General features: G+C 62.8%; 1 long non-coding RNA gene across 1 annotated transcript; it reads right to left on the reverse strand.

Moving 5' to 3' along the window:
• Positions 1 to 838: 838 nt before the first annotated feature.
• Positions 839 to 5094, reverse strand: LOC133248531 (uncharacterized). Its single transcript, XR_009736746.1, has 2 exons — positions 2997 to 5094; positions 839 to 1817 (listed from the first exon to the last, which is right to left on the reverse strand). It is a non-coding gene; the product is annotated as an uncharacterized LOC133248531 (long non-coding RNA).
• Between the last annotated feature and the right edge of the window lie 9041 nt (positions 5095 to 14135).

Below are 14135 nucleotides of genomic sequence, written 5' to 3' on the forward strand. Positions count from 1 at the left end.
GTTTGATGGATGGAAGGAGCTAGCAGTTGAGACTGCTTAGCTGGGGTAGTGGAGCCGGGTGGGGGAGTGAGGGAGCCAGGGGCCAGCCCGGAGCCCTGGTCTGATGCTGGGCGCCTGCTGCCACCTGCTGCCTAACCAGGGAGTGGCTCCTGGCCCGTCGTGGGCCCTGGGTCTGGCCAACAGGTGAGCAGGGTGGAGGGCAGGCTGGGGGCCCCCAGACTGTCAGCCCCCCGCCCCCCAGGGCAGGCCAGGACCATGCTCAGAGATGTGGGTAAGTGCTGGGGGCTAGCGAGAGACCACAACCCTGGAGGTGATCCCCTGTCCCCAAGTGTGCAGAAGGCAGGCCTCCCTCAGACCTCTGCCTGCTGCAACAGGCCGAGGGTGGCTGTGTCCCGCCGGGGAGAGGTCTGCGCATTCCTGCCGTTCCTGGGAGGCAACTCACCAGAGGGACTTGAGGGACTTCTGGGGTGTCCAAGGTGGGGGGCCTTTGAGAGACCATGGGCCTTAAGGTTCACAGGGGCCACCGCTGACCTTGGACCCCCCTGGGAGAGATGATGGCAGAGCCAGCCCAGCATTTAGACCCTACAGACCAGGATTGAGCGAGGGCCCACCTGGCCACGTGGGCACGGAGTGATCAGGCCGTCCCCCAGGGCTGAGGTGACTCGGGTGAGTTGATATAAGGGTCTAGCGTCTCAGGGGACACTCAGGGTCACAGGGCACAGCTAGCCTGTCCATCAGCAGGGTGGGCACAGCGCCAAGGCCCCATACTGTTCGTGACAACAGAAAGTCTCACTTCAATTCCGTTAAAAATTCGAAGAAAAAAGGAATACAATGATACTGACTATATATTACATGTAATATACGATATACGTCGTGACTGTGTATAATAATACCTACTATTTAACACATGGCATCCATAGCAATGAAACCAGCTTGGAGTACTTGCGTCTTTATGCCGCCGGGTCCTAAGACGTGTTCTGTAATCATGTTTAAGGAGGAAGCACCCGCCCCGACCCCCACCCCAGCCAGCCTGGGCCCTGCCTGCAAGCGTGGCCTCCGCCCGGAGAGGCTGAGCGCCTCCTTCAGCTCGGTGGCCCAGCCGCCTCCCTGGCCCTGGGCCCAGTCCTGCTCTCATCCCCCTCGGTCCCTCCTTCCCTGGACAGCCGGGGGCGGGCTGGGCTGGGCCCCGCAGGGCGGCCCCTGCCATCGCACTGAGCGTCCCCAACAGTGACACCGTGTGGCGGGAGAAGACCATGGCGGCCGGCCGGAGGCAATCCACCGCCGCGGCCCAAGGCTGTGCAAGGGGCTGACCCCACTGCGAGGCAAGAAGCCTGGAGTTCAAGGTCAGCCTGGGGGGGAAGGCCCCAGGAGAGCTTCCTGCGGACGAATGACTGGGCAGCATTCACCGCCCCACACCTCGCCGCTCCCCCACGCCCTGGGCAGGGTGCATCCCTGCATGGCCCCGGGTGACCCAGCTGGCAGCATCCTGCCCCCCATCAGCGCCCCCTCCTCACGGCCACACCCACAGCACCCCGGTGAGGGGCAGGGCCGCCTGCCATATCTGTCACCTGTCTCCAGGCACCACCTGCGGGCCTGAGGCCACGCTTTCTGCAGGAAGGGAGGCAGTCCCCACGCGTGGGAGGATGGAGACCTCACAATGGAGGCGGCCCCGGCAGAGGGGCCTGACGTGGAGGCCGCAGACGCCAGGCTGAGAGGGGAGGGCAGGGTCTGGCTCTTGCCGTAGGACCAGGTCTGCCTGGAGAAACTTCATGCCCATCGGTGTCATTTAGCAGAGATGGGTTTCCGCAGTGTTGCACCTTCCAGATGAGGCAAGGTCTGAGGGTCCAGGGTGGGCTTGGGGGGCCTGGGGGCCTAGGGGAATCCCCGCATCAGTTGGGTAAGGGGCTGAGCTCAGCTAGTCTTTCTAGAAGAGGAGGGGGCGGCACCAGCTACAGTTACATGTCAGAGCCTGGACATCTGGAGGTCTGAGATGGGCCAGGAGGAGAGGGCCTTCAGGCCCGGTCTGTTCAACGGCCTCCAATCCCACTGCAGCCTCAGGTGTTCTTGAACTCAAGGCTGCCTTCTTCCCGGCTTCCTGCTTGGTGGCCTAAGTTCATCATCTGCCCTGACAGCACCAAGTGCCTCTGGCTTCAAGGCCCCAGGACCTCTTAGGTTGCCTGGTGCAAAGACGGCCCCGGCTCCTGCGCATCTCCATGGCTACCAGTCTCCATGGCAGGGGTGACTCTCCTAGGCTCCAGCCACTGGTGTAAATGCTCCCGAGCCAGCGCCCACTGGGGATGCCGTGTGCCGGGGCGATGTCTCTGGTCCTTAGGCAGGGGCTGCGGTCCTGAGCCCATTTCATGGGGGTTGACACTGATGCTCAGAGAAACTCAGTGACCATCCCCAGGCCACACAGGGGGCCATGACAGAGCTGGAACCGCAACCTGGCCTGTGCCCCTGGCAGCCCTGCAGCTGTCCTGCCACCGGGTGTCCTCCTGCCCATGGTGAGGGGATAGGGCCGCAGAGAAGGGACGGGTGGAGTTCTAGACTCCCTTCCCTGTGGCCAGGGAAGCAGACCCAGCCGAGGGGCCGCCCAAGGTCCTCTGCATCTGCCTCGCACACGAGGGTCCACTTTAACAAGAGCAAAGTGGCCGCCTACACACCGGACACCTGGCCCCTCAGAAGGAAGTGACTCCCTCTCCCTGCAGGCTTGACCTGGGCTTAAAGGTGGTGGGGCCTGTTCCTGGTGGGCCTGGATCCCAGCGCTCTGCCTGCTTCCCAAATCCTGGGTGTCAACCCCGCAGCCAAGCCCCAGGTGGGCAGGGCAGCAGAGCGTGGTGAGCAAGGCGTGCTGACCACTGAGGTCTCCGGGGAGCCAACATGAAGGGGTAGCCCATCCTGGAGAGGACATCGCCCCCTCCTTGACCCCCCTCCTTCCCCTCCTCCCCTCCTGCCCCCACATCACAGGGCCTCCCCCAGCACTCCCTCTCCCACACCTCTCCTGGGGCAGCGGAGAAGTCCATGGTCCCTGCTCATGTGGACGTTTCGTCCCCCACGCACTGCAGGGAGGCCCGAGCAGCTGGCCTATGGCCTGGAGGCATCAGGGCCCAGGCAGCAGCTGGTGGAGAGAGGTGAAGGCCTGGGGGAGACGGAGAGGCAGGATGAGGGGACAGAGGACAGGGAGGAAGGGGGTGCACGAAGGCACCTCTATGGGGGGGTTCAGGGTATGGGGCTGGGGGGATTCGGGGTGTGGGGCTGGAGGGGAAGTGTTCTGGGGTGGGGGTTGGGAAGGGGGGTTTGGGGTGTGGGGCTGGAGGTGTGTTCCAGGTGTGGGGCTGGGGGCTGTGGGGCTAGGGGGAGGAGGACAGGCACCCCCTGAAGGGCAGGCGTGAAGGGCAGTGGAGCCGGTCAAGGGGGTGGGGGTCCTTGTGGGAGGAAGAGGCACCCGCAGGAGGCTGCCCCACAGGTTGGAGCAGGCACAGACCCCCCAGAGCGTGGGAGCAGGATAGTTCCAGGAGCGAGGAAGTCCACTGGGGGTCACCAGTGGCCCAGGAACCCAGCACCTGAGGGCCCAGCCAGATGGCCCACCACCCAGTGTTTGGGACTGAGGCTGGGGCAGAGGCCAGCAGGAGCCCTGGTGGGACGGGGGATGGGGGAGGCACCCTCCAGGTGGTCTGTGGTCACCCCCAGATGGAGGCACCCCAGAGGCAGGCAGTGCATGGCAGCAAGGAGTCAGCTAGCCACCTGCCAGCCCTCTGGCCCATAGGCATTCAGCCAGCAGCCCCTGCTGCCAGGGAGGGGGCCCAGGGTGTGGCAGAAGGAACACAGGTTCAGGAGACCACCCCGCAGAGGGGCCTCACCCTCACCGTCTCAGCCACACCCCAGCTGTGTGACCCAGGCCCTCTCTGAAGCCATCTCCTCACCCAGATTGACGACAAGCAGAGCGGCCCTTGCAGGTACTGAGGGGTCCCTGGGCCACAGACACCAGCCAGGTGGGCGGAGCAGGCGGACCCCGCGGGATGAGGCGGTGAGGGTCCAGCGCTGCTCGGGGCACAGCCTCCCTCCCCCAGACACCCAGGCCTTCCCCGACACCCACCCGGGCCAACAGTGCCCACACTCGCCCCCGTGTCTCCGTTTTCTCTCCCCACTACCCACTTTTCTTGTCTCCACTGAGCTGTCAAAGCAAATCGGGGCTTCCCCGTGGTGGACCAAGAAGTTCAGCGGTCTCCGCCACAAGGCAGAGTCACGCGGCTTCTCACCAGGTGCCCGGGTTGCTGGGCGGGGCCTGAGGAGGCCAGCTCGCTTCCAATTGGCTGCTCTCGGGAAGGGGTGAGGCCGTGACAGGAGGGGGCGGGGACTGTGATTCACCCCGGAAGCAGCGGTCACTCCCGCAGCTGGAGACGGGGAGGTCCGAACATTTCTGTGGCCTGGACGAGGTCCACGCTGCTGTCTGTGTCCGGGACCACCCCGGGGGTGTTGGTGTTCCGTGAAACTGTTTATGTCCATGGGAGGACTGCCAGACGCAGCTGACGTCCCGGGGCCGCTCCCTGCAGCTCTAAGCTCTACCTGCCCCTACCGTGCTCCTTATCTACCTGCGTGTGGGCCGACCCCCGCCCCACGAGCTGAGCTCCAGGGACCTGTGTCATCTTGTCCCTGCCTTATCCCCAGCACCTGGTCTAGTGTTGGGTGCACATGTGTGCTTAATCTCTGTCACGTCCAACTCCTTGCAACCCCTTGGACTGTAGCCCGCCAGGCTCCTCTGTCCATGGGATTCTGCAGGCAAGAGTCCTGGAGTGGGTTGCCATTTCCTTCGCCAGGGGATCTTCCCGACCCAGGGATCGAACCTGTGTCTCTTGTATTGCAGGCGGGTTCTCTACCGCTCAGCCTCCAGGGAAGCCCGCCTGGTGGTGCACAGTGGGTGTGTAATAAATGCCCACTGAAAGGACAAACAAGTTGGAGTGAGCACAGAGTCTGGTGGAGTGGAGCCCAGTGCCGTGAGGGAAACTGGCAGGAGAGGCGGTGGGGCAGGCGGGCAGTCCCTGGGGTCCTAAGGACCTAGGCTGAGAAAGGGGGGCTGGCTGTCCCTTGTGAAGGGCTTGACATGCTCGTGAACTCAGAGCTGGTTCTCTCAGTGTCCTCTCTTGGAGTCACACTGAGGTGAGCCCATTAAAGGCTCTGACAAGTCCTGCAGAAAGGAGACAGACCTCTTGGACTCGGTTTACCTCACCGTTCCCCAGACAGGCCTGACCACATCAGCCTCGCTGGTTGAGGCACGCCAGTGGCTGTCCCACAGGACATGAGCATGGCCTGGTAGCTCTGCATTTGCCAGAGGCCCCTCGCTGAGGGGAGAGGACCCCGTGGAGGCAGAACTCTGAGCGGTGGTGGCCCCTGGGCTCAGGCTGAAGCAGCTGTGCCCAGCCCGTGGTGGTGACCAGGAGAGCACTAAAGTGGCAGGTTTGAGACGCATTGGGAGGTGACAGCAAAGGGACCAGCAGATTGACCGGGGCAGAGACGGCGGGCGGGAGGGGAGGCCCAGGCCTCTCCAGCTTGATGGGTGAACAGCTACTGAAACAGAAGAGCCAGGCCCAACCCGAACCGGAACCCTGTTAGGACCCGGAGCATGAGCTTTTGGACATGCTCCAGGGACTGACCTTGGGGACCCCACATGGGCTGGAGGTCTGCCCTGCAGGAAGTCATGCTTGTGCGGCCAGCCCAGCCCCCGTGCCCCACCCACCCTACACACCCTGCCCAGGGGCACCTGAGAGAGACTCCTGGGCTTCCTGGGCCCTCAGGGTCAGGGAGCGTTCCTCAGGGGCGGGAACAGTGTGGGGCGGGGTGGGGGGCAGAGGAGGGTCCCCAAGGACCCAGGCCCATGGGGTCCCAGAACAGGATTGAGCTGGGCAGTGAGCCCTGAGAAGGGCCGCCAAGGCAGGACAGGAACTGATGATCCTGGTTCTCTGTTCTCAGGGAGGGACCCAGTCCTGATGGAGTCCAGGCAGCCACTCAGGTGCCAGGCAGGCAGGGGACCACGCCAGGTGAGCCTCAGGACCAGGCCAAGCCAGTCCCATCCACCTGCGACCTCGAGCTAGGGGGTGTGGCCACAAGCTGGGGGTGTGGCCACGAGCTAGGGGGTGTGGCCACGAGCTAGGGGGTGTGGCCACGAGCTAGGGGATGTTCCCCCAAGATCTCAGCCAGCAATGGGGTCTGAGAAGGGTGATGAGCACAGCAGGGCGGGTTCTCGCTTGGCCAGGGCAGACAGACTTGACCCCCTGGCAGGGGTTGCACAAGCCCAACCATGACTTACGTCTCTGCCGCCCTGGGCCTGGATCCCCATGTGTACAAAGCCACTTTAGCCCTGAGCACAACCAGGGCTTCCCCGGTGGCTCAGTTGGTAAAGAATCTGCCTGCAATGTGGGTTCGATCCCTGGGTTGGGAAGATCCCCCAGAGAAGGGAACGGTTACCCATTCCAGTATTCTGGCCTGGAGAATCCTATGGACAGAGAAGCCTGACGGGTTACAGTCCATGGAGTCACAAAGAGACACGACTGAGCGACGTTCGCACATACATGGCCCTGAGCACAACCAGAGAGACATGACCACTGGACCTGTGTCCGGAGCTCTGCCTCCCCGAGGGACCCACAGAGCTCCTGGCCCCCCGGGAGCCCCTGTTCCCCCATGTGCATGATGTTTGTTGTTCAGTCAGCCGTGTCCGATTCTTTGTGACCCCGTGGACTGCAGCACACCAGGCTTCCTTGTCCATCACCGTCTCCCGGAGTTCACTCAAACTCATGTCCATTGAGTCGGTGATGCCATCCAACCACGTCATCCTTTGTCTCCCCCTTCTCCTCCTGCCCTCGGTCTTTCCCAGCATCAGGGTCTTTTCCAGCGAGTAGGTTCTTGCATGAGGAGGCATGAACTTGAAGGTCCCCGATGTTTTTTCAGCTATGGGGGATGGGCTTCCCTCCTAGCTCAGTCGGTCAAGAATCCACCTGAAGCGCAGGAGCCTAGTTCGATCCCTGGGTCAGGAAGATCCCCTGGAGGAGGGCATGGCAACCTACTCCAGTATTCTGGCCTGGAGAATCCCACCGACAGAGGAGCTGGGGGCTTCCCCGGTGGCTCAGCTGGTAAAGAGTCTGCCTGCAATGCAGGAGACCTGGGTTCGATCCCTGGGTTGGGAAGATTCCCTGGAGAAAGGAATGGCTACCCATTCCAGTATTCTGGACTAGAGAATCCTATGGATAGAGGAGCCTGGCGGGCCACAGTCCACGGGGTCACAAAGAGTCGGACACGACTTAGTGACTAGACGACGACATGGGATGGGCGAGGCCTGAGGTGACCACCAGGTGGCGCCCCGCATCCGGCAAATAGCGCAGGTCTGGCTGGGGAAGGAGGGTGGTCCTCGAGACGCTCGCCACCCAACCCCCCAACACCCGCTTCCTGTCCCCGGCAGCCTTCGAGGTCCAGAGCAAGGAGAGAGAAGGGCAGGTGGGTTCTGCCTCAGGCCAGCTGCCCCCGCAGGAGGCTAGGCCTCTTCTCCCCTCACACCCCCCGGGGTGAGTGTCTTGCTCCATTGGCCGTGGGGAGGTGGGGGACAGCCCCTCTTCCCACCACCGGGAGGACAGCTGTGCTTGCCGTGTCCAAACCCTGGGCTGGGGTCCAACCCGGGGACTGTCTGCCCTTGCCCCCAGCTCTGTCACGGGAGCCCACACTTCTGCCTCTCTGAGCCTCAGTTTCCCCATCTGCAAAACAGAAAAGAACCATGGCACCCCTTCCCCTCTGCACCTGGCCACCCGCTATGGGCCAGCATCTGCAAGTGGGGGGTCCCCAGCAGGGCTGCCCTCTAAAGTGGAGGGTGCCATCTGTGCCAGGCTGCAGAAGGCTGCATGGCCGAGGTCACAAGGTCCCATGTAGCAGGGGTTAGGCTACAGAAGACCCAAGATGAAAGCCCTGCTGCCCACCACTTGCCCGGTGGGGTGGGGAGTGGTGGTCTCGTCTGATCCCACCACAGGAGCTGAGTCAGGTGTCCCATCCCTGTGCCCCTGGGCCCAGAGAGGTCGGCACAGCGTGTCCCCCAAGGACAGGGGCCTTCCTCAATCCCCTCTGCACCCTGTGAGCCCAGTCACAGGGATGGTGGACTGTCAACGCTGTTTTATCAGCGTGGTACCTGCTCAGTGGCCCTGGGGCAGTCACCACCCTCCTAGATCCTCAGGGAGTCCCACCCCAAGAGAGACCTGGAGGTATCACTCAGCCACAGGGAGTTTCCCCGCCTAAAGCTCTGGGCTCACAGGACAGACTCCTGGCCAGGTGGGCAGGGAGCATGGGAACAGTGCTGACGAGTGGGCAGGCGCCACCCCTGGGCTGTGGGCAGGCGCCACCCCTGGCAGCTGATAGGAGCCGGGTACACGTGGGCCTGGAAGCCACAGGCTCTTTAGTCTGCCTGACCCACAACCCAGTGACAGACAGGCGGCCCAGTGAGTGAGGTTGCCCCTTTGGCAGAGGACGTGGGCAGCTGCTGGCCTGGCCCCAATGGAGCAGGCTGGGAGTCGGGCCAGGCCCAGTGGGCTTGGCCATTCCAGTTGAGACTGGTGCTTAATGGGCAGCCTTGTCTGGGAGGCTATAGGTTGTACAGCCTCACTGGGCCTGAACAAGTTGGTCTTGAACAGGCAAAGGTCAGGCCACTGTAAAACCCAGCACAGGACCAGCCACCCAGAGAGAGCAGACTGCTGGGGCCAGACATTCACCAGTCCTCCCCTGCCTGGTTCACAGCCTTGACTTGATCTCCCCCTGCTCTTGAAGGCTCACTCCTGGCAGGAGCAGAACCTCCCCTACCAGCCTGCCTGCAGCCGCAGGAGGCCACTGCCCCGCAGAGCGCACGGCACAGCGCTTTTCACACTGGGCCGCGGCCTGGGACGCCCCTCCTGCTGCTGCTTGGTGCCGGCACCTCCCCGGGCCTCCGTCATGGCCCCCGCCCCAGCTTCTGTTAATCACCAGCCATGGATGCCTGACACCGTCTTGTCATTTGACCCTCCTGTAGGTGTTATTTTTTTCCATCCGTCTCAGTGAGAAGCCTGCCCGAGCCCCCCAGGGCCTGGAAGACACCCATTCAGGAGCACCCCGGGCCCAGGCAGACTTGTACAAACCCCGGCATGCCCAGCCTTGCCTCCACCAGCCAGTCCTGGAGGCAGGAATCCAGCCGCTTTCCCTCCAGGGAACCTTCCTGGCAGCCTCCACACTTGAACCAGACATCCTCGAGCAGCTGTGGATAGCTGACGGTGGAGGGGGAGAGGTTCAGGGTCCAGGGCAGCTCCAACTGCAGACCAGCCAGAACGGAATGTGCATCAGCTTGAGGGATCCACCTGGGGGTGCAGCCCTCCAAACTATCCTTCATTCAATCCTTTCCAGCTGGGAGACAGACTCGGAACAGGCACTGACTGTGCATGAGGATTAGGGAGACAATGCTGAGGGCCTTGGAGGCACAGGGAAGGAGGGAGGGCCACAGAGCAGAGGTGGGTCGGGGCAGGGGGAGAGTTCACAGAAAGCTTCCTGGTTCAGATAAGTCCTGAGTGGGGTTTTGTAGGATAAATAGGAGTTTGCCAGCTGCAAAGTAGGGACAGGAATGAGAAGCCCCCGCGTTCACACCCTGACTGTGCAGTAATCTATATACAAACAAGCTCCATTCTGAGTCCAGTTGGCTTGAAAGTCCAACAAAATTAGCTTAGGTACCCCACTAACACAATCAGGTATCCAGGACTGTGCCGTGCGTGAGCACGCTCAGTCACTCAGTCGTGTCTGACTCTTTGAGATCCCGCCAGGCTCCTCCGTCCATGGGATCATCCCGGCAAGAACGCTGGAGTGAGCTGCCCTTTCGTACTCCAGAATACTCTACTGTAATAGGTTTATAATGCTTGTCACACAAATTAGACATAAAAGCAAAACAAAACAAAAACAGCTTTTAATCTCATAGTACAGTCCCCTGAAAAGTACAGCATCCAGTACAACAGCTGGCGTGCAGGGACTGGCATCAAGTGAGCAGGCAAAAGGAGTTGCTGACCAGAGCAGGGAGAGGATGTGGGAGATGCTGGAGCTGAAGGGCCGTCAGCAACAGGAGACGGAGGGCGAGCTGCTGTTTCCCTCACGCCGGACGGAAGTGTGCGCACAGACGCACGTTCACAGTTGGAAGGTCCGTATGTAGGGGACTCGCTGTGCGTGCTGTGCGGGCCTGTGGGAGTTGCCTTGTGGTATGCCGCTGGGGTGGACGGGCCATGGACTCCCTGTGGGAGCCGGGGCCTCTTGTGTCCAAAAGGGCAGGTCCTCTCTAGAGTCAGTCTCAGAATTAATCCGGAAGATTTAATTGCAGGTGACAGAAACCCACGCCAAACCAGCTTAGGCCCAGAGAGGGACTTACCACCTTATGTAAGAAAAAATCCCAGAACTGGACCAGCGTCAGGCAGGGCTGGTTCAAAGGGCATCCCCAGGGCTCGGCCCCGTTTCTGTGGACTGCCTTCCTCCCTGTGCCCCGCTCCTCCAGCCGGCTCCACCGCAAAGGCGGAAAAGGCCAGGCCTTGCCCTCCCCATCCCTGCGCCATGGGAAGCTGTCTCCCCTTCCCCAGCAGTGAGTCACAAAGGCTCATCGAGCCCTGGCTGTGTGTGCTCCCTGGCCCGGGTGGAGCCGGCCCTGCGGGGGTCGGGGGCAGCAGTGGCTTGGTGGGCAGAGCCGAGCTGCTGCTCCTGGGACCGACACTGAGATCAGTGCCGGGAGGACACGGGCTTCGTGAGGGCCCTTGCAGTGAGTGACCTTGACCTTCGAGGATACAGGAACTTCCTGTCTGTGCCCCTGCGCCCATCAGAGCGCTCAGCCCCGCGCAGTGGCCAGGGGCCAGGGAGCAGCGCCCTGGAGGCCAGGCCAGCTTTGCCCTGGCCATAACCTCTGGGAGGGCGGGGGAGGCACGGTGCTGGTTGTCTGCTTCTCTCTGGCCACTCGGGGCTCCACGGGACCCCCGGGGGCACCTCCGGCAGCTGCCAGGTGGGCACTGCTCGTATCCGCCCATTCTTCAGGCCAGGAACCAAGAGTCCTGCAGCCCACGGGGGCCTGGAGGCCTGTCTCACCCACAGCCTGAGCTGCCCTGCGTGACCTGGGCCCTGGGCCTGCCACCCAGCCTGCTTCTGGCCAGGGCAAGCGGTTCGCTGCAGACAGGCACCTTCACCAGGGTCCCCCAGGGCCCCAGGGGCAGCGTGGCACAGCCACCCTCCAGGCCACGACTGAGTGAGTGCCCTGTCTGGGGAGGGGGGCAGGGCGGGCAGCAGAAGGTTCAACCTTGATACGCAAACCAGGCTGGGCAGAGGCCCAGGGGCACCCACCTGCTCACCCGCCATGGGGCGCTCACTGCAGCACGGCCTCCAGCCTACTGCAGGGCCGCTCACTCACGTGGTGCTGAGGGGCCGGCGGGGAAACTGAGGACCGGGAGCAAAGGAGCCAGTCCAGGCCGGCCGCCCCCAGCCACCCACGTGATCCCTGAGGGCCGTTTTCTCACCCCGAGCTGGCGCCAGCCCCAAGACTCCTGACCAGGGCTTCCCTGATGGCTCAGTGGTAATGAATCTGCCAGCTGATGCCTGAGACAGGGGTTTGATTTGTGATCTGGGAAGGTCCCACGTGCTGCAGAGCGACTGAGCCCGGGCCCCACGACTACCAAGCCCGGAGCTGCAGCCCCTGAAGCCCACGCGCCCTAGAGCCCATGAACCCCAGCTAGAGAAGCCCCTGCAGCCAGAGAAAGGGCTGCCCAGCAGCGAAGACTCAGCACAGCCAGAAATGAATAAACAAAAATCATATATAAAAAAGAAAAGACTACTGCCAGAGCCTGTCAGAGCTGGAAGGGCTCTTGGCCAGGGCGGGGGCCGGTGGTCAGCAACTGGAGGGGCCCTGGCGGTGGAGAAGTGCCCCCCGTCTCCTCCATCGGTGCAGGCAGAGGACAGGAGGTGCCCGCTCCCCCACCCCGCTTTAAACGACTCAGCTCTGGTGCTAAATGCAGAGACACGGCTTGGCCGAGCGCCACAGTCAGCCCAGGTCAGCTCCCAAGGCAGTTGGGCAGCCCGGCCGTGACCCAGGGCCTGGGAACACAGGCAGGACCCAGGCGAGCCGTGGGGCCTCCGAAGGGCGGTCTGCTCGGGAGGCTGGCGACCTTCCCAAGGGCAGACCGCCAGGTGGCCGCCATATCGCCTGACCCCACATTCCCTCTGTCCCTGGAACCCCTCCTCAGGCCAGGCTTCTGACCGCCCAGCTGAGCTCTGTGGGTTCAGGGCCCCGGGCCTCCCTGCAGGTCTGGCTCTAATCTCAGGCCCTTCTGTGGTCCCCGGTTTGCAGGCAGGACACAGAGGCTGGGCAAGGTCAACCCAAGGTCACAGAGATGGGGCTTGAAGCATCTGCTGGCCCTGCCCACTCCCATCACTCACACGGCCCTGCCCCTACTGGGGGCACGGGGCCCTGTCTCACAGGCCATCCCTGAGGTCACGCCCCAATCGGGAAGGTCAGGTACAGGTCTGCGGGTGCCAAGGTGACATCCCCCACCTACACAGCCTCTCACTTGGGCTGCAGGGATGCCTCCATATCCCAGCCCACCCCTTCACGAAGGGGGTTCCTCCATCAAGGGTGAATCAAGAGCAAGGGCTGTGGGAGGCATGCGCTCACCAGCTTGGGGGTTGGGAAGGCTTCCTAGAGATGACGTGACCACTAACCCAAGTCTTCAGGGATGAGGAGCCCTGACAAGGGAAGGGGTAGGTAGGCGTGGGGCTGGGGAGGGAAGCTTGGTGTTCATAGGGGAGAGAGCCTCTAGAGGGAGCAGAACCTGGAGGCAAGAAGTGTCTGGGTGGGCTGCAAAGGGCCTGGGGCACCCTTGGGTCCTCGAAGGCCACAAGGAGACTTCAAGGGTTTTAGTGGGTGAGTGAGGGAGGTGGGGGAGGTGAGGAAAGTGGAGGATGATGGGCGAGATAGGAGAGAGCTCTCAGGAGCCTTGGCTGGAGCTGGTGATGGGTTGGAGGGGCGGGGGTCCACGTGGTGTGCAGCCCAGCCCCGACAGCTGGCTCAGACAGACTGGCTGTCTAGTAGCCCCATCGGTCAAGACGGGGACCATGGAGGGGGTCAGACTTCAGAGCAATTCGGGGGTTCCTGCGAGGCACCTGGGGGGCAGACCCGATTGGGGACAGACCGGGAGGCATTGCCTCCTGTGGGGTCCGTGGAGCCAGATGGCAGGATGGGATGGGGATGGGATGGGGATGGGATGGGGATGGGGTGGGCGGGATGGGATGGGGGTGGGATGGGGATGGGGTGGGAGGTGATCCACTAGGAGGAGGAGGGGGAGGACGGCCTGGGCAGAGTGGGGAGCAGCGGGAGACATGCTTTGGGTGCAATCCAGGCCGAGGAGGGCTGGAGGGGCTGCGGCATCAGAGAGGGGCAGGAGTGCCCAAGTGTGTCCCCAACACGCCGGAGGGCCGTGGGCGGGACTCCAGGGGCAGAATAGACGCCCTGGAGGCACTGGGGGGCCAGCAGGCACCCTGAGCAGCCGGCCACCCACACCGCCTGCCCAGCTTTCTCCCAGAAGCTGCTTCCGAATTCCCAGGCAGCCCGTGGGCCCCAATAGGGCTCAGATCAGGGAAAGAAAAAATAAATTCTTTGTGCTGCAAAACTGCTGCCCTTTCCCACAGCCGTCACAATTCTGCCTTTGTTCCCTGTGAAGCCAATGATTGAGAGACCAACCCTGTTCATACGACTGTGGGGGTCTTAAATAGCAGCCCCCCAGAGCCTGGGGAGGGGTCCCCAGAGGCCGGCCTGGAGCAGGTGGGCACGTGCCAAAAGAAGACGATGTTCCCCCAGGATGGGCGGCAGCTGGCCCTCGGATCGTGCTTGAAACTGAAATACATGGCAAGATGCCCTCAGGTGGGCGAGGTTGAGAAGTAAGCAACGCAGCTGGTCGAAGGTGCTGGCAGTTCGGCCCTGGGAGCATCCTGCCTGAGCCCTTGGCTTTGCCGAGCCCACGGTGGGTAGGCGTCGGGCGGGGCCTGGCCCGCGCCTTTCCCTGGATCTGTCTTGGCGGCCACCTTCATTGCTATGTCAGATCTCCACGGCCGTCTGAATCACCCAAGGG

This window comes from Bos javanicus, chromosome 5, assembly GCF_032452875.1.
Source record: "Bos javanicus breed banteng chromosome 5, ARS-OSU_banteng_1.0, whole genome shotgun sequence".
Lineage (NCBI taxonomy): Eukaryota > Metazoa > Chordata > Mammalia > Artiodactyla > Bovidae > Bos > Bos javanicus.